At 38.3% G+C, this 21,322-nt stretch overlaps 1 protein-coding gene across 6 annotated transcripts in view; it reads right to left on the bottom strand.

Annotated features, from left to right (window-relative positions):
• The window catches only part of ches1 (checkpoint suppressor 1), an 89,412-nt gene that overhangs the window by 35,239 nt on the left and 32,851 nt on the right, over window positions 1-21,322 (bottom strand). The window contains exon 2 of one of the 6 annotated variants that reach the window (XM_048208528.1): window positions 18,412-18,488. The exons of 3 other annotated variants lie outside the window; for them this stretch is intronic. The gene's annotated coding sequence lies outside the window, so the exon portion shown is untranslated. 2 more of the 6 variants (XM_048208527.1, XM_048208529.1) reach the window with 2 other exon arrangements.

The following is a 21,322-nucleotide window of genomic DNA, read 5'->3' as shown; positions in this document are numbered from 1 at the left end:
TTCCCCTGCTCCCCTGTTCCCTCGCTCCCTTGTCTGATCTGAGCTTAGTGAAGGTGACCTGACCGCACTCAGCCCGAGGGTCTTCGAGTGAAGTTCGGAGCAGAGAGGAGACCTCTACTCTCAGAAGTCAGGCTTAAAACAGCGCTGGCCCCGGGCCCCTGCATTCACAGCATACACTGGCAGCATGCTAAGAGACGCTTTTGCAGAGGGACCCCCTCTCTTTCTCTCTCTCTCTTGCACTCTGTTTTTCTCTCGATTACACAGTCTTTGCTATTGACCTGAACAACAACTGATGGGAGAGGCGTATTCGGCAAAGAGCAGGGAAGCCACTCTCAGCTTTTATATTCAGAGTGAAATAATAAATGCACACCGCATAATTTATATCATTAGATTAAAGCATGTGTAGAGCATTTCCATACTGTAGTGCAAAGGAGTGAGTGTTTCCTGGTAGTTGGTTAACAAAATATGTGAGGTATATTATTTGGTTTGAATACAATAATATAGAGTAGTTAATTATATGCTTTTTTCTTAGTTTACTACTGTTCAAAAGTTTGGGGTCTTTGAAATAAGTCTCTTATGCTCCCCAAGGCTATTTGATCAAAAATACAGTAAAAAATAATAATGTTGTGAAATAGTATTACAATTTAAAATAACTGTTTTCTGTTTTAAAATATTTTAAAATGTAATTTATTTCTGTGATGACAAAACTGAATTTTCAGCATCATTACTGCAATCTTCAGTGTCACATAATCCATCAGAAATCATCTTAATATGCTGATTTGCTGCTCAAGAAACATTTATTATTATTATTGCTTATTAAATGTGATACATTTTCAGGATTCTTTGATGAATATAAAGTTGAATACTTTGTAACATTATAAATGTTTTCACTATCACTTTTGATCAATTTAATGCATGATGCTTGATGAATAAAAGTAGAAAAGTAAATATATATATATATATATGTGGGCACTTTTTGGTTAAACTTCTGATTGTGTTGAAGCTGTGTTTTACAGATAGTTAGGTCACATTCCTTTGCATGTGCCATGCAAAACAAATTTACTGGATATTCATGATTTAGACAAGAACTGAAGGTTAGTAAGCGATTCTATTACACTAGTCTCATGCTAACAAATAATATATAAGTGTACACTTTGGAAACTGTATATCTTTAACGTTTATTTCCAGTGCTGTACGAATGCCAAATACTTAAATCGTGAATTCATTACTGTTTATTTTTAGAAACTGAGGGTCATGTGGAAATGATTTTCTGTGGTAAACATCAGAAGGCCACAGATGCTGTCGATAGAGTTGTTATTAAACCTCACATATTCCATTAAAGATTCACCATTTACCTATTTATTTACATATTACCTTTCATGTAGAGTGTAACATACAGTAGCTGACTGTGAATGTAAAAGGTCTGCAAAGTTTCAAAGACCAAAGTCAAATGAAGTTATTGTCTCCTAAAAGGAAGAATCGATTCTGAGTTGCCAAAAAGAGGGGTCAGTAATTCCAGCCTCACTTCCTGTTACAAATCTAAGTAACAATGTAACAAATTTGCATAATGCAAGCCAATAGTCTGCCAGCGAACAACGTCTACTTACACTCTCAAGGCAGGAACACACCAAGCCGACGGTCGGCCGTCGGGCAGTTTTTGTTTGTCGGCCGACTAAGTTTTCTCAGTGTGTTCCGCACAGTCGGCTGAAGTTGGTCCTCGTCGGCTTTTATTTCCGGCCGAGTCGACATGTTGAATCGTTGTCGAAGCTCGTCTGTCCGTCAGGCCATCTGACCATTCTGATTGGCTGTTCAGCTACTGCCACCTGCTTGTACGGAAAGACATTTCATCTTGGCCGTCGGCTGTCGAGCGTCGGTTTGGTGTGTCAGGGCAACTTTGGACCCAGACGCTGCCGACATGAGCCAACCCCGCAGTCTGCCTTCATCGCCACTAGTTCGTCGGCGTCGACTTGGTGTGTTCCTGCCTTCAAACACTATAGTTGTAGCTGAGGCCTGGAAGAGTTTGGTTTGTGTTGTCGACATGTTGATAAGATGCTGCTTTCTGCACTGCTCAAGTTGTGCTTGTGATGGTGGTTCATCTTGATCAGCCACTTATTCCAATGTTTCATTATCGAACTTGGGCTTGAATTGATATGGTAAACCAACGCCATTGTTACTGTTCATATCACAGTGTATCAAGTGCTGAGGAAGCCTCCAGAGCTGAATTTCAGATATGATAATGGACATTTTGTTTCTGACACACGCTGTAAGCAGTAGACCAATCAAAACAGACTGGGCCATCTGACCAATCAGAGCAGAGCAGGCTCTCCGAAAGGAGGAATTTAGAGAGACTGAATCCTTGATCGAGCTGTCTTACATACTGTAAGAAAAGAGGTGATGCTGCAATGTATACTATGAGAAAGTGTTTTTGACCTTGCATGCAAGTTAAAAAATAAAATTAGGAACCTTTAAAATAGCATAATAGGGGCACTTTAAAAGTGTTTACAGAACCACTAAGAGTTCCACTCCAAGTCCAATATTTGGGGTAGTTTAAAAACCAAAGCAGCCAGTGTTTAAAGACACTACCCACAAAGACTTCAGCCTTGTGGCATCACCACTTATCTCCAGCAAACAGGAGGACGGGCTGCTCGCCATCAGCCTGAAGTTTGTCCCTGCAGGTACCACCGAGGACTAGCAACCCAGCATTGTTACCCAACTCTTTCCTGGCCCTTGACCATCAGGACAGAGAAAAAAAGAACATCCTCTAGTCATTAGCGGCATTTCAAAGTCAACGCGTCCTCCCGCGTATGCTGTTTGACAGGCCCTGCCAGGGTAACGTGACTGAGGGATGATGGTACCATGATTAGACAGAAGCTCTAGGGAGAGGCCATGCATCCACAGATCTGAGCTTAAAGGACAGGAGGAGGAGTGGAAGAGGAAGATGAGACGGGGACCGTGAGAGCTGACAGTCTAGCGCCAGATACATATTCATCAAACGTGCCCTTTGTGATCTGCCGAACTCGAGACACCATACACTTCTGCGGTTCATCAAACTTGCCTGCTTCTGCAAGAGGACCGCAGTCCCTGGTGTCCTTGTCGTGTCAGTTTGTTCAAACAATCCTGTTCGCATCCCCCAGCAGTGCAAAGTCGGCAATGGGTGCGTTTCAGTCTACTTCCACTGTTCAGTAGTGTAGTATAGTACAGTAAGTGCACTACCCAGGGACTGGATTTAAACTCTACAAGAAGATGGACAATAAACAAAACCAATGTTATCAGAAGGATATCGGTCATGGTGTGTTATAGAGATGTTGTTGATAATACCAGTTGTACATACACTGACTTGAATATACCTTTTCTAGGAATAGCATGTTGTGCCTGAATTATCGTTTGCAATATACTGATTTACATCACAGAGAACTATAGACCACAACCAGTATGCAGCCATATTTTCTCAATTTACCAGGATGAATTTTGGAGTATAACAAGGATATACTTCCATGATTATTTCAGAATTCCCAAAATTCATTAAAACCGTAAAGCGTTTGGTAATGGACATGGTGATAAATCGACACAGATGTTCAGAGTGTGAGTTGCACACTTTTGTGAATACCTGATTCCTCTGAGCGTATTCAGAGCATGAATCAGAGGAGTCAGCATGTCTGCGTCCGACCGCAGCGCACAATCTTAGCTCGGCACTTCCTGCTTCGCGTCTGCTCTTCATAAGTGTCCCTCACATAATAGTCTTGGGCACTTAATCATCACGATAAGCGGACAAAAGAGGAGCTTTCCACAATAACAGCTTCTCTGGAACAATTGACCCTTTATTGTGCCCAAGAATGAAAGTTCAGTGATGGAATCAAGACCAAGGAGGTCTTTAATGCCCGCAGAAAGCTATGCATTAGCATTCCCTTCTACCTCAGTGGCAGTTGCTCAGCCGATGCAGTATGTGATTTAAAATCTGCCATATACCTTTCAATGGTCATCAACAGAAAAGGATGCTTCCTCTCTCCATAATGGAATCGTTACAGCATCAACCATCTTAAGGTTACTGCAAGTGCTAAGTAAGTGAACTTTGAACCCTTGAGTGTGACCCCTGACCCATCACCATTGTCCAGGGGAATTGTATTATGTCAAGAGAATTGTATTAAGTGCATTCTAAGTCACTTTAGCTAAAAGCATCTGCAAAATGACTACTTTAGGGATTCTGAAAAATTTCAGTCCCCAGTAAATAAAAAAGAAGAAAAAAAATAAATAAAACATCCTTTTTTCTTTTCTTTTTTTTTTTTTGTCTGAAAAAGGCAGATATTCAGCTCTTATAGTGATTTTCTGGAGTGAAAACAGATGCTTCATCTTTTGTATGATGTACAATAAACTTCATAAAAATCAGTTTTGGCCATCATTTGGTACAGGGTCCGCTACAATAGGCTTGTACTAATAGTGGATAAAAGCAGATAACAACATAAGATATAATCATAATTAATCTAACACCTGTTCTATCTCCATGCAGCATATATTGTCTGGCTCTGTAGGCATCATTGTCTGACTCCGGTTCAAACTGAACACCGCCAGTTTCTGACTTTTGCAAAGCGTGAGATTGTCCTGTTTTGTTGTTGCGGGTTGAGCACGAGATCTTGAAGCTCTGCTCACTTCTTGAAAGGGGGCCGGGAGCAGCAGCTCATTTGCATTTAAAGGTACACACACAAAAAAATGCTGTGTTTTTGCTGACCCCCAAAAAGTTTTAACATGCTATAAAAAATGACATATGGGGTATTTTGAGCTAAAACTTCACATACACATTCTGTGGACATCATAGACTTATTTTACATCTTGTTAAAAGGGGTATAATAGGTCCCCTTTAAAGTAAAATACGCTTATATTAGTCAAAAGTCTATAGATATAAAATCCACAGAGTTATACAATTTTAAAAATTGTACAAATATTTTAAAAGCTGCTGAAGCCTGTGAGACTGTCACGTGTATAGTCTGTTTTGGTTTCATTTTCACTTTGTTTCCTATGCTTGTTTTGCCTTAGTTCATAGTCATCGCTAGTTTCCTTGGTTGTTAATTAATCTACGCACCTTTTCTGTTTTCCATTGATTACTCTGTCTGTATTTAAGCCCTCAGTTCATTCTGTTCATTGTCCAGTAAAAAGTTAAAAAGAATTTGTCTAGTTATTCCAAAAAAAAGTCTATTAAAACAGTCATTTTTGGTTTTGGTTTTCGGTTTTCACTACTTCACTATTTTCATGACTACACATATACAAAATAAATATGAACAGATTATTGTTCTGATTGAGCCTATAGAAGTAAAGTTTCTCATTTTACAGAATCTCAACTCCCAATAAAACTATGCACAAGCACACCACAAGCTAAAACTGGCAGTTTCTTTGTCTACAAACAGCACTACATTCTTATTGTCACTAGTCACCTCTCTTCGAGCTCTTGACAATTTGTCACAACACTCTAAAAGCACTTTCTTATAAGACGGTTTGAGCCAGCTAAGTAATAATTATGAATTTAGACATATTAATTATTCATTATATACAAAAAACAGTCAGCTAAGGCCATGCTATGTTTACGTGTGGACCTTTCCGTAACATTTAAGAAAGGAGAAACTAGACCCACAGTGCACTCATGACCATCACAGCTGTTCATTCAGGCCCGATCAGAAGGCAGTTCTCAGATGACCAGCACTATGAATGGAGCAGCCACTGCCTCGGCCGAAAGGACTATTAAGGTATGAATGCCGTGCTGCTCTTAAGCGGCAACATTGGAAAAAGATGATCCTCATTCCTGCTGTTGTTCGTAGGGAGTGAGTTTAGGGCCTCTCTCAGACTGTGTTATGCTTTGCTCTGGTGTTTAAGCCCTGACATCATACAGGAAGGTATTTTTCCCCTTTGCATTGCCAAAGAACAGGCCCACGCATGGTCCAGACAGAGCAAAGGGAGATGCACAAAAGCAGAAGGACAAGCTCATGAAAATGTGACTGGATAGATGTGGATCGTCCACATAAGAGATCTAAAAGACAGCCTTTCTTGCTTAAGATATGTAGATTTGGGAAACAGATTATCATAGAGAACCTGGATATGCTGTGCACCTACTCATTAATTGGGGAAAAATCCATATGTGTGATTTTATTTGTGGCGGAAACTGTTTTGCCCAGAAATTGTTCTTCAAATTTTGTGCTGGAAATGATCAGAGTGCACCTGAAATCACAAAACAAATACTTTTTGTTAACCACTGACTAATGTGACACTAAAGTAAAAAACAAAATGATCAATGATAGTCAGTGGCAGAACTAGAGTTGTATACATCGGGTGGCCAAGGCTAATTCAGGGGGTCGATAGACCATAGTAGAGAATTAGTGTACAACCCAAACCTGGGGACAACCCCAAAAAAAAAAGAAAAGAAAAAAAAAAAAAAAAAAAAAAGCACGAATGAATCATATGATTGCTGATTATTTCACATTACCCCACCTATACATTCCTATAATAACTTACGATACTGGGACTGCACTGCGTGTATTACTAGCACTGTTGTAAACTTAATGAGTGTTACTGGAAGTCTATTATTTCTCTTATCTGATTAACTGTCTGATAAGCAAAAGATCTAACATTAAAGGGTTAGTTCACCCAAAAATGAAAATTCTATCATTAATTACTCACCCTCATGTCGACCCACACCTGTAAAACCTTCATTCATCTTCAAATTTTTTTTTTTTTTGATGAATTCTGATTCTGTCCCTCCATCGACAGTGTATGCAATGTAAATTTGGCACTTCAAAAGTTCATAAAGAGATCAGAAAACTAATCCATATGAATTGAGTGGTTTAGTCCAAATTTTCGCTTTATATGATGAACAGATTTAATTTAGGCTTTTTCTAGCATATAAACCTTGATCAGCGAACATAAACAGAAGAAAGAACCAAACACGAATAATGCACAAGAACCAAAGAGGTTCATTCTCATGTGTTACACAGCACATTTGAGCTTCGGCAAGAACCAATGAGGTTTGTTCCCGTGTTACGCAGCATATTTGAGCCTCTGCAAGAACCAATGGGGTTCATTCTCATGTGTGACGCAGCATGTTTGAGCTTCCACAAGAACCAATGAGGTTCATTCTCATGTGTTACACAGCATATTTCAGCATCTGCAAGAACCAATGAGGTTCATTCTCATGTGTTACGCAGCATATTAGAGCTTCCGCAAGAACCAATGAGGTTTGTTCATGTGTTACGAAGCATATTTGAGCTTCCGCAAGAACCAATGAGGTTAATTCTCACGTGTTACGCAGCACGTTTGAGCTTCCACAAGAACCAATGAGGTTCATTCTCATGTGTTACGAAAGACACAAGTGAGCTTCTGCAAGAACCAAAGAGGTTCATTCTCATGTGTTACGCAGCATATTTGAGCCTCCGCAAGAACCAATGAGGTTCATTCTTGTGTTACGCAGCACGTTTTAGCTTCCGCAAGAACCAATGAGGTTCATTTTCGTGTTACGCAGCACGTTTGAGCTTCCGCAAGAACCAATGAGGTTCATTTTCGTGTTACGCAGCACGTTTGAGCTTCCGCAAAAACCAATGAGGTTCATTCTCATGTGTTACGTAGCACATTTGAGCTTCCGAAAAAAAACAATGAGGTTCATTCTCATGTGTTACGCAGCACGTTTGAGCTTCCGCAAGAACCAATGGAGTTCATTCCCATGTGTTACACAGCACATTTGAGCTTCCACAAGAACCAATGAGGTTCATTTTCGTGTTACGCAGCACGTTTGAGCTTCCGCAAAAACCAATGAGGTTCATTCTCATGTTACGTAGCACATTTGAGCTTCCGAAAAAAAACAATGAGGTTCATTCTCATGTGTTACGCAGCACGTTTGAGCTTCCACAAGAATCAATGAGGTTCGTTCTCATGTGTTACGCAGCATATTTGAGCTTCCGCAAGAACCAATGAGGTTCATTCTTGTGTGTTATCAGCATATTTGAGCTTCCGCAAGAACCAATGAGGTTCGTTCTTGTGTGTTATCAGCATATTTGAGCTTCCGCAAGAACCAATGAGGTTCGTTCTTATGTGTTACGCAGCATATTTGAGCTTCCACAAGAACAAATGAGGTTCATTCTTGTGTTACGCAGCACATTTGAGCTTCTGCAAGAACCAATGAGGTTCATTCTTGTGTGTTACCAGCATATTTGAGCTTCCGCAAGAACAAATGAGGTTCATTCTTGTGTTACGCAGCACATTTGAGCTTCTGCAAGAACCAATGAGGTTCATTCTTGTGGGTTACGCAGCATTTTGAGCTTCCACAAGAACAAATGAGATTCATTCTCATATGTTACACAGCACGTTTAAGCTTCCACAAGCTTCCATAATATTTGTTATATTCCATAATATTTGTTCACAAAGTTTCATTTAGAAATACGTCAAATTACAGAGATGACTTTCGAATAGCAATTCACACTGTCTTCACACCAGTACCAAAAGGTAATGTAAACATTTTCCTTTTCAAAAAAAATCAAACTATGAATAGCTTACATGTAGATGACTTTGCACATTGGGATGTGGGATAGGAGACAGTATTTTACATCAAAAATGACACTTCAGCTTAAATGATATAGCATCTTAACACTGAAATATTCAGCTCAGGATGTTCTTTGACCCATGAGGTTTCTTCTGAAGTGCCGAGTCTGAGGGATCATCCAGACGGTGCACTCAGACCCACTCTGTAAGTTAGCTGACACTTTCACTTTTACAGTCCACAAGAGAGACGGAAGAGGAAAAAAAAATGGAGGAAGGGAGAAAGAATGCAGTGAAGTAATTTTTCAGCTTTCATATGGTTTCTAGGACAAAAATACAAGCACATAAATCCAAAATATGAGGCCAATTATCGTGGCGATATAGCTAGTTCTGTTTCAAGGTCATGTATAAGCCAATGTTGTTATTGTGAACCAAAACTTTATTAAAAATCATTTTCATTATTTGAGAAAAAATATATAAATATTACAAAATAACTATATAAATACTGAAATAAAATAATGAAATAAAAGCTAATTAAAATATGAATAAATACTATAACAGTATATAAATAACACTAAACAAATAAGCAATAATAATAGTGATGACCTAAGAAAGCATTACAAGAAACTTGATTTTGAGAATAAACAGACCCTGTTTATACAATTTTAGAAAATGACATAATGGCCCATTGGTGAAGATGATCAATCTCTTATGAGTCACAAAGGCATGACATCATTACTCAGAGACACTATAGGCACATGAAATCTGGGCTTTTACTGCTGCATGTTCCAGTTGTAAAGATAACCACAGCTAATCATTACAATCTCCTGCTGACTGAGGGTTAGTTTGGACAATAAGACATACTTACACAGTGCTCTACATATACAGCTGCCTTACTACACAAAGACAAACACATGCAGTACAGTGCCAACCACTTTCACCGGCAACCGGCCAGTAAATATTTATGAAAAATAAAAATAAAATCAGTCACTGACTCACACGGCCAAAGTGGCCATGGACCAATCAGAGGCAGAGCTGCAGAGCAATCAGTCAGACTACAGCATGACATCATGAGTCATGACATCAACCCCTGAAACTAAACACCCCTCTCACTCCTCGCTTTGCTCTTTTCTCTGAAACAAGTTCAAGGACACAGAGAGGAAACACAGTGTTCTGGCTGTTCTCACATCAGTATGGCCGATTTTGTGGCCTGAGACTCATTATCTTGGAGTATTATATCATGATCAGCAAAAACGTGGCCGAATAGTCACAGTGTCGCACTTGTTTTATATTGAATTTTTGTTGTATAGAGTATATATTTTGAAAAATGGTGTACAGGACAAAAAGTATTAACACAAACAAGTATTTTGTCTTATTTCCAGTAAAAAATAAATGTAAACAACAACTTTAAATCATGAAAAATTAGTGTATCGAGACACATTATGCTCGTTTTCAGAGAATATGAACCTCAATAAACCGATTATATGATTATAACATTTGAAATTTGAAAACTATTAATGCTTAAATTAATGTAAGATATATTTTATGTCAAGTAAATGCATCTTGCTTAAAGGGATAGTTCACCCAAAAATGAAAATTTGATGTTTATCTGCTTACCCCCAGGGCATCCAAGATGTACGTGACTTTGTTTCTTCAGTAGAACACAAATGATGATTTTTAACTCCAACTGTTGCGTTCTGTCAGTTGTATAATGCATGTCAATGGGAACTTTGTCTATAAGAGTAAAAAAAACATGCACAGACAAATCCAAATGAAACCCTGCGGCTCGTGACGACACATTGATGTCCTAAGACACAAAACGATCGGTTTGTGCGAGAAACCGAACAGTATTTATATAATTTTTTTCCTCTAAAATACCACTATGTCCAACTGCCCTGCAAATCCGGTTAGTGAGGTCTGAACGCGCTCTGACAACGGAAGTGATGTCTCGCACTCATTGAAGCAAAGTGTGAGACATCACTTCTGTCATCAGACCGTGTTTTCTGACCTTACCAACTGGATGTGGAGGACAGTTGGACATAGTGGTGTGTTAGAGGTAAAAAATGCTATAAATACTGTTCGGTTTCTCGCACAAACCGATCGATTCGTGTCTTAGGACATCAATGTGTCGTCACGAGCAGCAGGGTTTAATTTGGATTTGTTTGTGCATGTTTTTTTTTACTCTCATAGATTTTGTTACCATTGACATGCATTATTTGACTGACAGACGGCAACGGTTGGAGTTAAAAATCATCATTTGTGTTCTACTGAAGAAACAAAGTCACCTACATCTTGGATGCCCTGGGGGTAAGCAGATAAACATCACAATTTTAATTTTTGGGTGAACTATCCTTTTAAAAGGCACAATATGTATTTTTTTGCCACTAGACTGAGGTTCCTTATTCAAAACAAAGGTGTTGCTTGATGATGCCTTGATTTCACAGAATCATGGGAGGTCTTCACGTCTACAGCCGATAGAAAAGAATCCGATGGGAGTCGGGCAGAAATCATATTCATGGGTGAGCTAATATATTAAAGATTTATTAACTACTATAGTATGATGCAGGGTGTGGCTGAAAGCTGTTGGATTGGAACAAGGCCGCTGGAGCGATTGCTAATGAGAGACGAGCGCGACACATGATTTAAGAGCAGCAGAACTTTTATTATGCCGCAGACGAGTGCTTCTGCTTCTTCCGGTCATGCATATGTGGGGTAACACAGTGCTGTTTTATCATATTAGATATGTTTGTGTGTTGAAACTTGTTATAATGCTACTCTGTTTGGTCGGCGGCTACTATGAGACACTTGTTGCACACTGCAGTAAGCTTGATCAATATTATTCATGGTAAAGCGAGATTTAAACAATAAGACTTAAAGGCAGGAACACACCAAGCTGACGGTCGGCCGTCGGGCAGTTTTTGTTCGTCGGCCGACTAAGTTTTCTCAGTGTGTTCCGCACCGTCGGCCGAAGTTGGTCCTCGTCGGCCTTTTTTCGGCCGATTCAAAATGTTGAATCGCTGTTGGAGCTCGTCGGTCCGTCTGGCCATCTGATCATTCTGATTGGCTGTTCAGCTACTGCCATCTGCTGGTATGGAAAGGCATTTCATCTCACGCAGGCGCAGAACTGACATGCTGCTTGGCCGTCAGCTGTTTAGCGTCGGTTTGGTGTGGCAGGGCAACTTTGGACACAGACGCTGCCGACGTGAGCCAACCCCGCAGTCTGCTTTCGTCTCCACTAGTTCGTCGGCGTCGACTTTGTGTGTTCTGGCCTTTACTGTGTTGAGCTATATAACATGATTAGTTTTCTGTCGATGAATATATCCATCCAAACAGTTGCTCACCTGTCTAATAAAACACAAAATATAAAGCGTCTTTGGTGTTTCCATGGTTTCTACAAAATAAAACCAGAAATCGAGGGTAACGTGGATATGATGACATTGATAGGCAACGCATAGACACGGTCCGTGTCCTGGTTAAAATTGCTTAATTCTCTGGATTGAAACATTCTTGGAAACATTTGGGATAATGCAAGCACAGAAGTCAACAAAATATATAACATTGTTCTAGTGATTTTTTGACATTTTTAAGGATATTTTGACTGGAGAACAAGACAAAAAATACTGTGTGTGTTATTTTAGTATCATCGATATACCATTATAGTTATTTTGAATCAGTTTCCTTTTTATTTTCTGATTTCACTTAAATTTAGTTTTAGTAATTTAGTATTAGTTATTTTAGTTTTTCATATTAAACTAAAAACTAAAATGAGAAATGTTGCCAACTTAGTTGACATAAAATATGTTTAAGTTTTTTTTTATGTAATATTTGTTTTTTTTAAGTAACAAATGTTAATATATGTTAATATATAATGTAAGTTATATATATATATATATATATATATATATATATATATATATATATATATATATATATATATATATATGAAGAGTTTGGTTCCAAAACGCGATAAACGCCATTTTCAAAAAATTGAGTTTCCGCCAAAATCAGTATTGTATCTGGTCGGTATTGAAAAGTCATTTATTAGTTTTGCGCAAAATGCGATATCCGTCGTGTTATTCTGTCATGTTTTCTCCCTTTCTTCCCAAAACGCGACAAACGGCAGTCTCCTTTTTCTGCAGAACGTGATATATCCGCTCTCAACCAATCACAGCGCACCATTCCACGCACTGTAAACATTAAAGGCTTTTTAAAAGCCGTTTTAATACCAATGTACGCAGAAAAAAGTGTGTTTATTTAACCGTGCGGTGGCGCCAGATACTCTTTAATCGGTAATGACAAATAATTCATAACATTAACAAGATGACCATTTTGGGAGCGACGGTTGAATGTATTTTTAGTAAAATGGCTGAATATAAGATAAATATTGGCAAAGTTTAGACTCTGTCATATATGTGAATCAACTTTGTTGTGTATTTTCAAAATGAAAAATAACTTTTATATTGACGAATTAATTGCATTTTGAAAAAAAAATGTGTCATGGATTTATTGCATTTTGGGGAAAAAAATAATACGTTTTTATAATAAACTTTTTAAAATCAAATGTAGATTTGAATTTTTAATGTTTTTATATCCAAAAGATGCTATCTGAAAGTTTGAAACAGAAAATAGGGTTTTGTCATCTTGCCACTTACTTGGTAAAGAAAACACCTTTTTACTCAAAATAATCAAAATGGAGTTATTGCGTTTTGGAACCAAACTATATATATATATATATATATATATATATATATATAAGCACACACACACAGATTAAGAAAATTATTTTTACTGTGTATATTATATATTTAGCATAAAAGTGTCATAAAAAGTATCATACAACAGTTAATTGGAACTTTGAACTGTTTGTATCACTCCACTTGTCTGTGTTTGCGGTGTTCCAGACCAGAGTATGAGAGCGGTAAAGAGTGGAAGCAGAGATTTTGCCGGAAGCGAGGAGGTTTTTTAAAAACTGTGTGTCTCTCACTCTACACTGTAAAAAATCCTCAACTCATTATATTTTGTTTCTTTTTCGCATGGCCTTTTTTGAGTTTTACATACTACCGTTTTTTGTCAATTCAAATACATTGGGCAAATCATATGGATAAACACAGTAAATTAAGTTTAGTTTACTAAAAATATTTTTGTACAGTGTAGAATCGTACAGAGTGGGGTTTCTCTTCTTTCCGTGATTTCTTTATAGAAGATTTTGAGAAATTTTTATTTTTTGGTCTGTGCACTGGAAGTCAATGGTTTCCAAAAACGGTTTGGTTACCAACATTCTTCAAAATATCTTTGAGTTCTGCAGAAGAAAGACAGAATTTTCATTTGAACTGAACTATCCCTTTAAGTCGGTTTATTAAGCCATATTCCTCATGGGACTTCTGACTAGTCCTCACTCTGTAGCTGATTTCAAGCTTTACTGTCCTTGTGGGGAGATTTGACCCAAACAAGCAAATACACATCTATTTAATTAATATATATAATTACAAATAGATTACCACAAAATAGCCAAAATACCAAAAATGGAAAAACAATCCGATAACAATGATTCAGTCACCCAAGAATCCCAATTTGCATCCCTAAAGTGCACACGCTATGTAAACAGACTCCACACACTCACACAGATTAATACACTCAAACACAAATGCTTTGCACGCACACGTGGCAGCGCGATTAAAACCGAACAGCGTTCATGTGTACAATCAGCTGTGTTGAGCCAGTCAGACCGAGGCGTCTTTCTGCTGTTGCTGTGGTCCTCATCAGATCTGCCTCTCTTAACTAGTTTTCCGCCTGACAGACACAACATACCACACATACACGCATGCACACACACGCCTACCACCATCTGTCCAGGCAATCACAGAGATCACAAGCAGTCTGTGGTAAACCTGTCTTCCCCACAGAAACGCTCCAGATACAAACCTGAGGTTCCAAACAGATGAGAAGTTAATGACGAAGCTGTGGTGTTTCCTTTCAAATCCACAGCAAACTTTTGTCTCACGTCATTTTCTCCTGGTTTTGCATGGAACGATCAGCCTTGCGCTCTTTCTCCCTAAAAACAGTGCTGTCTTTCCTCCCAGACAGGAAAAGCACCCCAAACACGTACACACACACACACACACACACACACACACACAAGTATTCCCCTCGTGCACAGCGATGACTCATTTCCACAATCCTTCTGAAGACGCATGTGAAGACCATCCCTACACTCCCAAACACACTCCAGCCTCCTTTTGTTGAAGCCCCTACCATAAACACACTCATAAAACCGTGCATGCTTGCATTCACACACTCGCATGTGTGCCCTAAAGATCAACAAATTGAGTCACCTTTTAATCCCGATCCACTCTGAATAAGCACTTCCACATGTATTCCTCTGCTCCCGACGGCAGCGGGTCAGTTCCTGCACTTCAGCCCCTCCATTTCTGCCCGAGCAGTGTTCTTGGAGTGACCACAACAACAGAGCTGCGTTCCTCTAGTCTCACCCTCTCTCTTTTCCTATCTCAGTTTTCCTAAGCAGGGGTGTGCGCTGAGGCTTAGGCAACCCCTGGAAGAAAATGCAGCGCTCTCTGGGTCCTAGTGCTCATTGTGTGCACTCAAAGATGCCATTGTCTGTGGCTCAGGGGGAAGCCCTGCTCGCCAGAGTCACTACAGAGGCTGCAGGTGGCATAACCATTAACGTGCCGGGACTGGGGGACTTGAGGGCAATTAGACTACCTCTAAACCAAGGGTGGGCATCTCTGGCCCTCGAGATTCTTTTTTTTTTCTTATAGCTCCAATCCTGGACAAGCTAAGATCTCCAGGATTACTAGAAAGCTACATGCAGGTGAGTTTGATCAGGGCTGGAGCTAAACTCTGCAGGAAAATGGATTTCGAGGACCGATGCAAAGCATTGGTCTACACTAATCGCGATACATTTGAAAACACATCTTTATCTCTACGTTTTGACCTTCCGTCCACATGAGAAGTGTTTTCGAACTGTGGAAACAGCTTTTTGAAGATGCTCTTCCAAGTGGATAAATTTGAAAATGAAAGCTCTAGCGCAAGTTCTGCCAGGAAGACTCAATGTTACGTCACCAATTAGTTTAGAGCTAACCAATCATCATCTTGCATTTGGAGTATATAAGATTGCTGACACATGTTTGAGTCCGCAGATGCTGACGCAAACCTTCACCTCCATCCTCCCCACAACCACCAGGAAGGTCCCTGTCCATACCTTCAAGGGGGTCGGCTATGCCCCTGCCTTCATCTTCAGGCAGGAAATGCAGAGTCCGCAACCCTTTAGGATCTGAGCTACGGACGGGGCCTACGCCAAAGAACTTTCTTACAACAATTTGCTTGCTGATTGTTAATAAATATGGTTGTCACGTTATCTTACCTCCCCGAGTCTTTCTGGTAGAAATGCAGTTTCACATCATAGTGTGGATTAAGAAAACTGAGGAATTTGAAAACGATGACATATGTTCAGTCAGGTGACACATATTGTATTAATAGATATTTGTGTTTATAGCGGTATGGGCCTGCTATACGCTATTCACTTTCACAGTGTTTCCTAAGGTAAATGCTACTTTGTACAATCTTCATATTACATTCCTGCAAAGATGATAGAAAATGTACTCACAATTGCTGTCCTGCAGCAAAACATGAGGACAACTGCATTTTAGGCCATACATTAAATGGCGATTGAGCGTGAGCTGGACGCACCAGTGAGTGGTGGGATATTTTGATAATAAAATGATCCTGCCTGAAGAATAGCGTGAGAACTTTATTATGTATGGTGATCTCTCTGTATCATCTCAGTGAGCTTTTATTACATTTTACGCATATGCAGTAAGATGACTTTAGCATTTTCATTCGTTCCAGTGTGGGAGAGAAACTTTTGGAAAATGCTTGAAATTGCTAATGTGGCATTTTGAAACAAAAAAGCAGTGTATCCAAATGTATCCAAATTAATGTAGATGCAGCCTCAGTTATGCCAATAGATCTAATGCTGCCATGGAGAACCTATAAAAAGCAAAAATTCAAAGACAATCAGATTTATGATTATGGCTGATGTAATTAACTGTCAATTTCAGCATTTCAATTAGGTATACTGCAGAGGCAGAAATTTACTTTTCCATTAAAGGGATAGTTCACCCAAAAATGAAAATGATCCCATAATTTACTCACTATTAAGCCATCCTAGGTGTATATGACTTTCTTCTTTCAGACAAACACAATAGGAATTATATTGAAAAAATATCCTGGCTCTTCCAAGCTTTATAATGTGAGTGAATGGTGCCAAATGTTGCCAAAAAGTGCATCCATCCATCATAAAAGTAATCCATACAGATCCAAAGGGTTAATAAAGGCCAAAAATGCATCAGGGTTAGAGGACACTCTTTGACTGGAACTAGACTCCTGTACGGCCAGTTATTAGTCAGTTATTATAGTTAATAAAGTTTATAAACATGTTCCTATTGTGTTTGTCTGAAAGAATAAAGTTATATAGACCTAGAATGGCTTGAGGGTGAAGTAAATTATGGGATAATTTTCATTTTTGGGTGAACTATCCCTTTAAGGGGCAATATTTACCCCCTGGAATTAATTTCCAGAGAAATTCTTTACCTTTGTAATGACAATTTTAATAATTACATTATTAAATGTATCTGTGTTGTCTTTTATGTCAAATGCTTAAATTTAGCCAATTACTTCAATCAGTCAGAAACTGATTACTATAGACTGTTACCAATTAATATATTACAAGGTGGGGCTGCAATATTATGACAAAAATCATTGTCAATTATTGCTCTTGATATTGTAATAATAATTCTGTTTGGGGAAACGGCACGTCATATACAGGCTACACATACAAAACAAGCTAAGAAACGTTAATAAATTAGTTTATAATTATGCAAAAATGAGTAAAAAGAAATATGATGCAACATGAGAAGATCTAAATGTAATGCCGCAATCAAGACATTTTTTGATCCATTTTCACATTTCACTTTAATCTGGACAGCCGTAATAGAACTGGTTTTCTAGCTAGCAAATCTGCAACTTGTACCATATTTTGCATATTATTAGGGTATTTCAATCTAACCAATCTCTAAATGGCAGACAAAACCAAAACAAACTGTTATTAGTTTCCAAAATAGACAGCCATTTCTCATTGAAGTGGGAGGCCAGAATAAGCTGCAAAGTGAACCAGACCTCATGCAGACTGTCAAAAACCCGTCTATGCGAGACGACGGCAGGCAACTGACCACTCAGACACTGGCTAGGGGAAAATATGCAAGGAATGGGTAGAAAAACACAACATATTTTGAACACTGTGCATGAAATAGGCCTCTCCGTGCGCTGCATTTCTGCGTTTCTCGGGAGACTGTAATAACAGGCTTCAGCAGAAGACGACATACCAATCTGCTGAGAAGATACCAAGGGCACTGTAGATCTCTGACATTAATAACATTATCCCTCCTCTGGCAGTCATACTTCTTTTTAGTGGGTTCTAAATGCTTTTACAGTAGTTAAGCACAACGTTTGCCACATAAATAAAAGGATTACCCCAAAAAAAGACAAAGACATCAACTCCAGGTGAACCACAATTGCAGGGTGAAAGACAAGATGATTGTCTGAGTGATGGATTGAAAGGTTGGAGATAAAGTGAGAGAGGGACAGATTACAGGGAAAGCGAAAAAGGGGGGAAAGAGATCTCGCCCTTGCATGCTCGTCTTCAGCGGCGGCTCGGATCGATAGTAATCCAGAGAGCAGGAGTTGTTTATTTTGGAAAGTCTGAGAGGCCTGAAAGGGTGGCTGCTTTCTCACACAGCCATTAATCAGATGGAGGGGAGGAACCACCGTGTCAATGTCCACATGCCTGTCCACATACCACACAGCGGACACACATCGCTGACTTACTGTAGTCGTAGCTCACACCCGCCGGGCAGCCCGGCTCCTCCTCATCGCCACGTGCTACTGAAAGCCTGTGAAACCATCTGAAAACACACAGGGCACAAAAGTAATCAGGTTATCTAGTAGAGAGTGACCGCTCCTTAGGGGAAACTGACTTGATTTTTATCTAAATACTATCTGTAGGGTTTTAAGTACTGTATATAAATAGAACGCCATAGTACATTTATCATAGACTGTAATAGCGCAAAACTCACAAGCATAATCAAAGCTTTACATGCCGGGGTGTCATAAATTTGTCCTTTAAAATCACTCACTCAGATCATTTCAGTTGCTCCCTAACACATTCATTGGAGAAATACTGTGTCATATAGCCACACAGAGTAATGCAGTGAACTGTGGGCTTGATTTAAAGACCTCATGAAATGGTTTCATGAACTGTAGGACATATCAAGGTCTTAAAAAAGGCAAGAGCCTTAAAGGTATCCACCTTATTTTTCAGGTAGGAGCGGATGCGGCCATTTGTAATTTTAATGTGTCTGGCTTTTAATGAGTACAAAACAACTCTTTATGCTGCTTGATATTACAAACTGGTATTTCTTACCATATTATTTTAATGTATTGTCTAAATTATAAGCATGCTGGTTTGTAGCGCAAACAGTTTTACAGTTTACTGCACTTTGATATTCTTGTTATTTCTCTATGGCGGCTAATAAATTGGAAGTCTCACACATACACAGAAAATGCCTTAATTCCATGTAAAAAAAAAAAAATAAGGTGGACAGCTCACCCAAAGTGAAAATTGTCATCATTTACTCACCCTCATGTCGTTCAGATTTTTTATTAGAATGACATGATTGTGGGTGTGTCTCAATCAGCTCCCTAGTTCAGTAGTCAGGGCACTGATCAGATCAGGGAGTCAGCCATTTTAAGGGCTTTGTCATTCACAATATCCTTCCAGTGCACTGAAACATTTGCTCCCTAAAAAGTCCCACAAATCACAAGGAAAAGCAGGGAGCACTGATGCTCACTATGTTTTCTTAAAGGAAATTGTAAAACATACAACCCGAATTCCGGAAATGTTGGGACGTTTTTTAACTTTGATTAAAATCAAACTAAAAGACTTTCAAATCACACAAGCCAATATTTTATTCACAATAGAGCATAGATAACAAATGTTTAAACTGAGAAATTTTACACTTTTATCCACTAAATGAGCTCATTTTAAATTTGATGAAAATTTTGAAAAGATTCAGCTGGGAGAACATCTAGCATCTAATTAGGTTAATTGATATCAGGTCTGTAACATGATTAGCAATAAGAGTCTCTCAGAAGTAAAGAGGGGCAGAGCTGTGAAAAAGATTGTGAAATACTTTAAAAACAATGTTCCTCAATGCAGTGGCGGCAGGTGCTAAAATTTTTTGGGGGGGCAAAAAGAAAAAAGAATTAGAAATGCAGGAATGAATGGGTTAATTGTTAAAAAACCATTTAACAAGTGATGTAATGTATCATTACTGCTTATCTAAAACATGGAAAATTAGGTATTTAAAGCATGCCATATGGGCTGGGCGATATGGCCAAAAAAATCATATCTCTATTTTTGGGCTGAATGGCAATGTATCATCTCTGTATTTTGTACATTTTTATATTTAACCTAAAAAAAAAAAAAAGAAGAAGAAAAAGAAAAAAAAGAAATCTGTAGGCTATTTAATTAAAAGATTTTTTTATTTTTTTTATTTCACATCCTGACCATTATTGTCCTACAAACAATGTTCATTTTCAAGGCTATGAACACAAACATGATTGTAACTGTGTAGTCTATGCTATATTTTATGCAAAAAAAGGGTCAATTCACATTAGGCCTACATTCTAACATTGTAACACTACTCTAAAAACAAAATGTTTTTTTTAAAGCAGAAGTTAAATACACTAAATCCAAAAATGAAAATAAATAAAAACAAAAGCACAGATTAATTATTAGTCTATGATTACCCTACAATAGTCACTTTACAGTTACTGCTATCATAAAAGTACACTTAATTCTACACACGGCACATTTATGTTCGCCAACAAAAACAAATATTCAACAACAAATATTTTAGCTAAATGTATATTTTGTAATAATTATTGCGCTCTGGCTATTTGGCGCGCATGCGCCTGGCGGCGCTTGTTTGTGCTTCCACTCCTGTCTCCTAGGACAGCAAAATGGAAATATTTTCTTGACTTTCTAACATTTACAGATGAAGAAAATGACTATGAAATGCAAGTTATGCACTGAGGAAATTATTGGATGTCACTTTAGCTTAAAAATTATTAATAGAGACGTTTCCACCAATCGCTGCACGAGTTAAGGTTACGTATGATGACGAAAGCACGTCAGTGCTAGCCCTCCCGGAACCCATAGAGAATGCATTGCAGTAGGGCTGCAACGATTAATCGTGATTAATCGTTTGCAAAATAAAAGTCTGTGTTTACGTAATATATATGTGTGTGTTCTGTGTATAATAATTATGTATATATAAATACACACACATACAGGTATAAAGTTTAGAAATATATGCATGTATTATAAATATATATATATATATATATATATATATATATATATATATATATATATATATTTATATATATTTTATATTACATATAAACAAATATTTTATATATAAATATAAAATTTTTCTTAAATATATACATGAATGTGTGTGTATTTATATATACATAATTATTATACACAGAACACACACATATATATTACGTAAACACAGACTTTTATTTTGCAAACGATTAATCGCGATTAATCGTTGCAGCCCTACATTGCAGTGCCTGCAGTTTGAAAAAAAAGCTCTTTGAATGGAAGCCTATGGGAGCACTCGGGGCAAATCTCGGCCAGACTGAAATCACCCAAAAAGAGGCAGTA

The sequence above is a fragment of the Megalobrama amblycephala genome, linkage group LG11 (assembly GCF_018812025.1).
Source record: "Megalobrama amblycephala isolate DHTTF-2021 linkage group LG11, ASM1881202v1, whole genome shotgun sequence".
Classification (NCBI taxonomy): domain Eukaryota; kingdom Metazoa; phylum Chordata; class Actinopteri; order Cypriniformes; family Xenocyprididae; genus Megalobrama; species Megalobrama amblycephala.
Note: the sequence above shows the minus strand (reverse complement) of the source record. Positions and strands in the feature narration are given on the sequence as shown.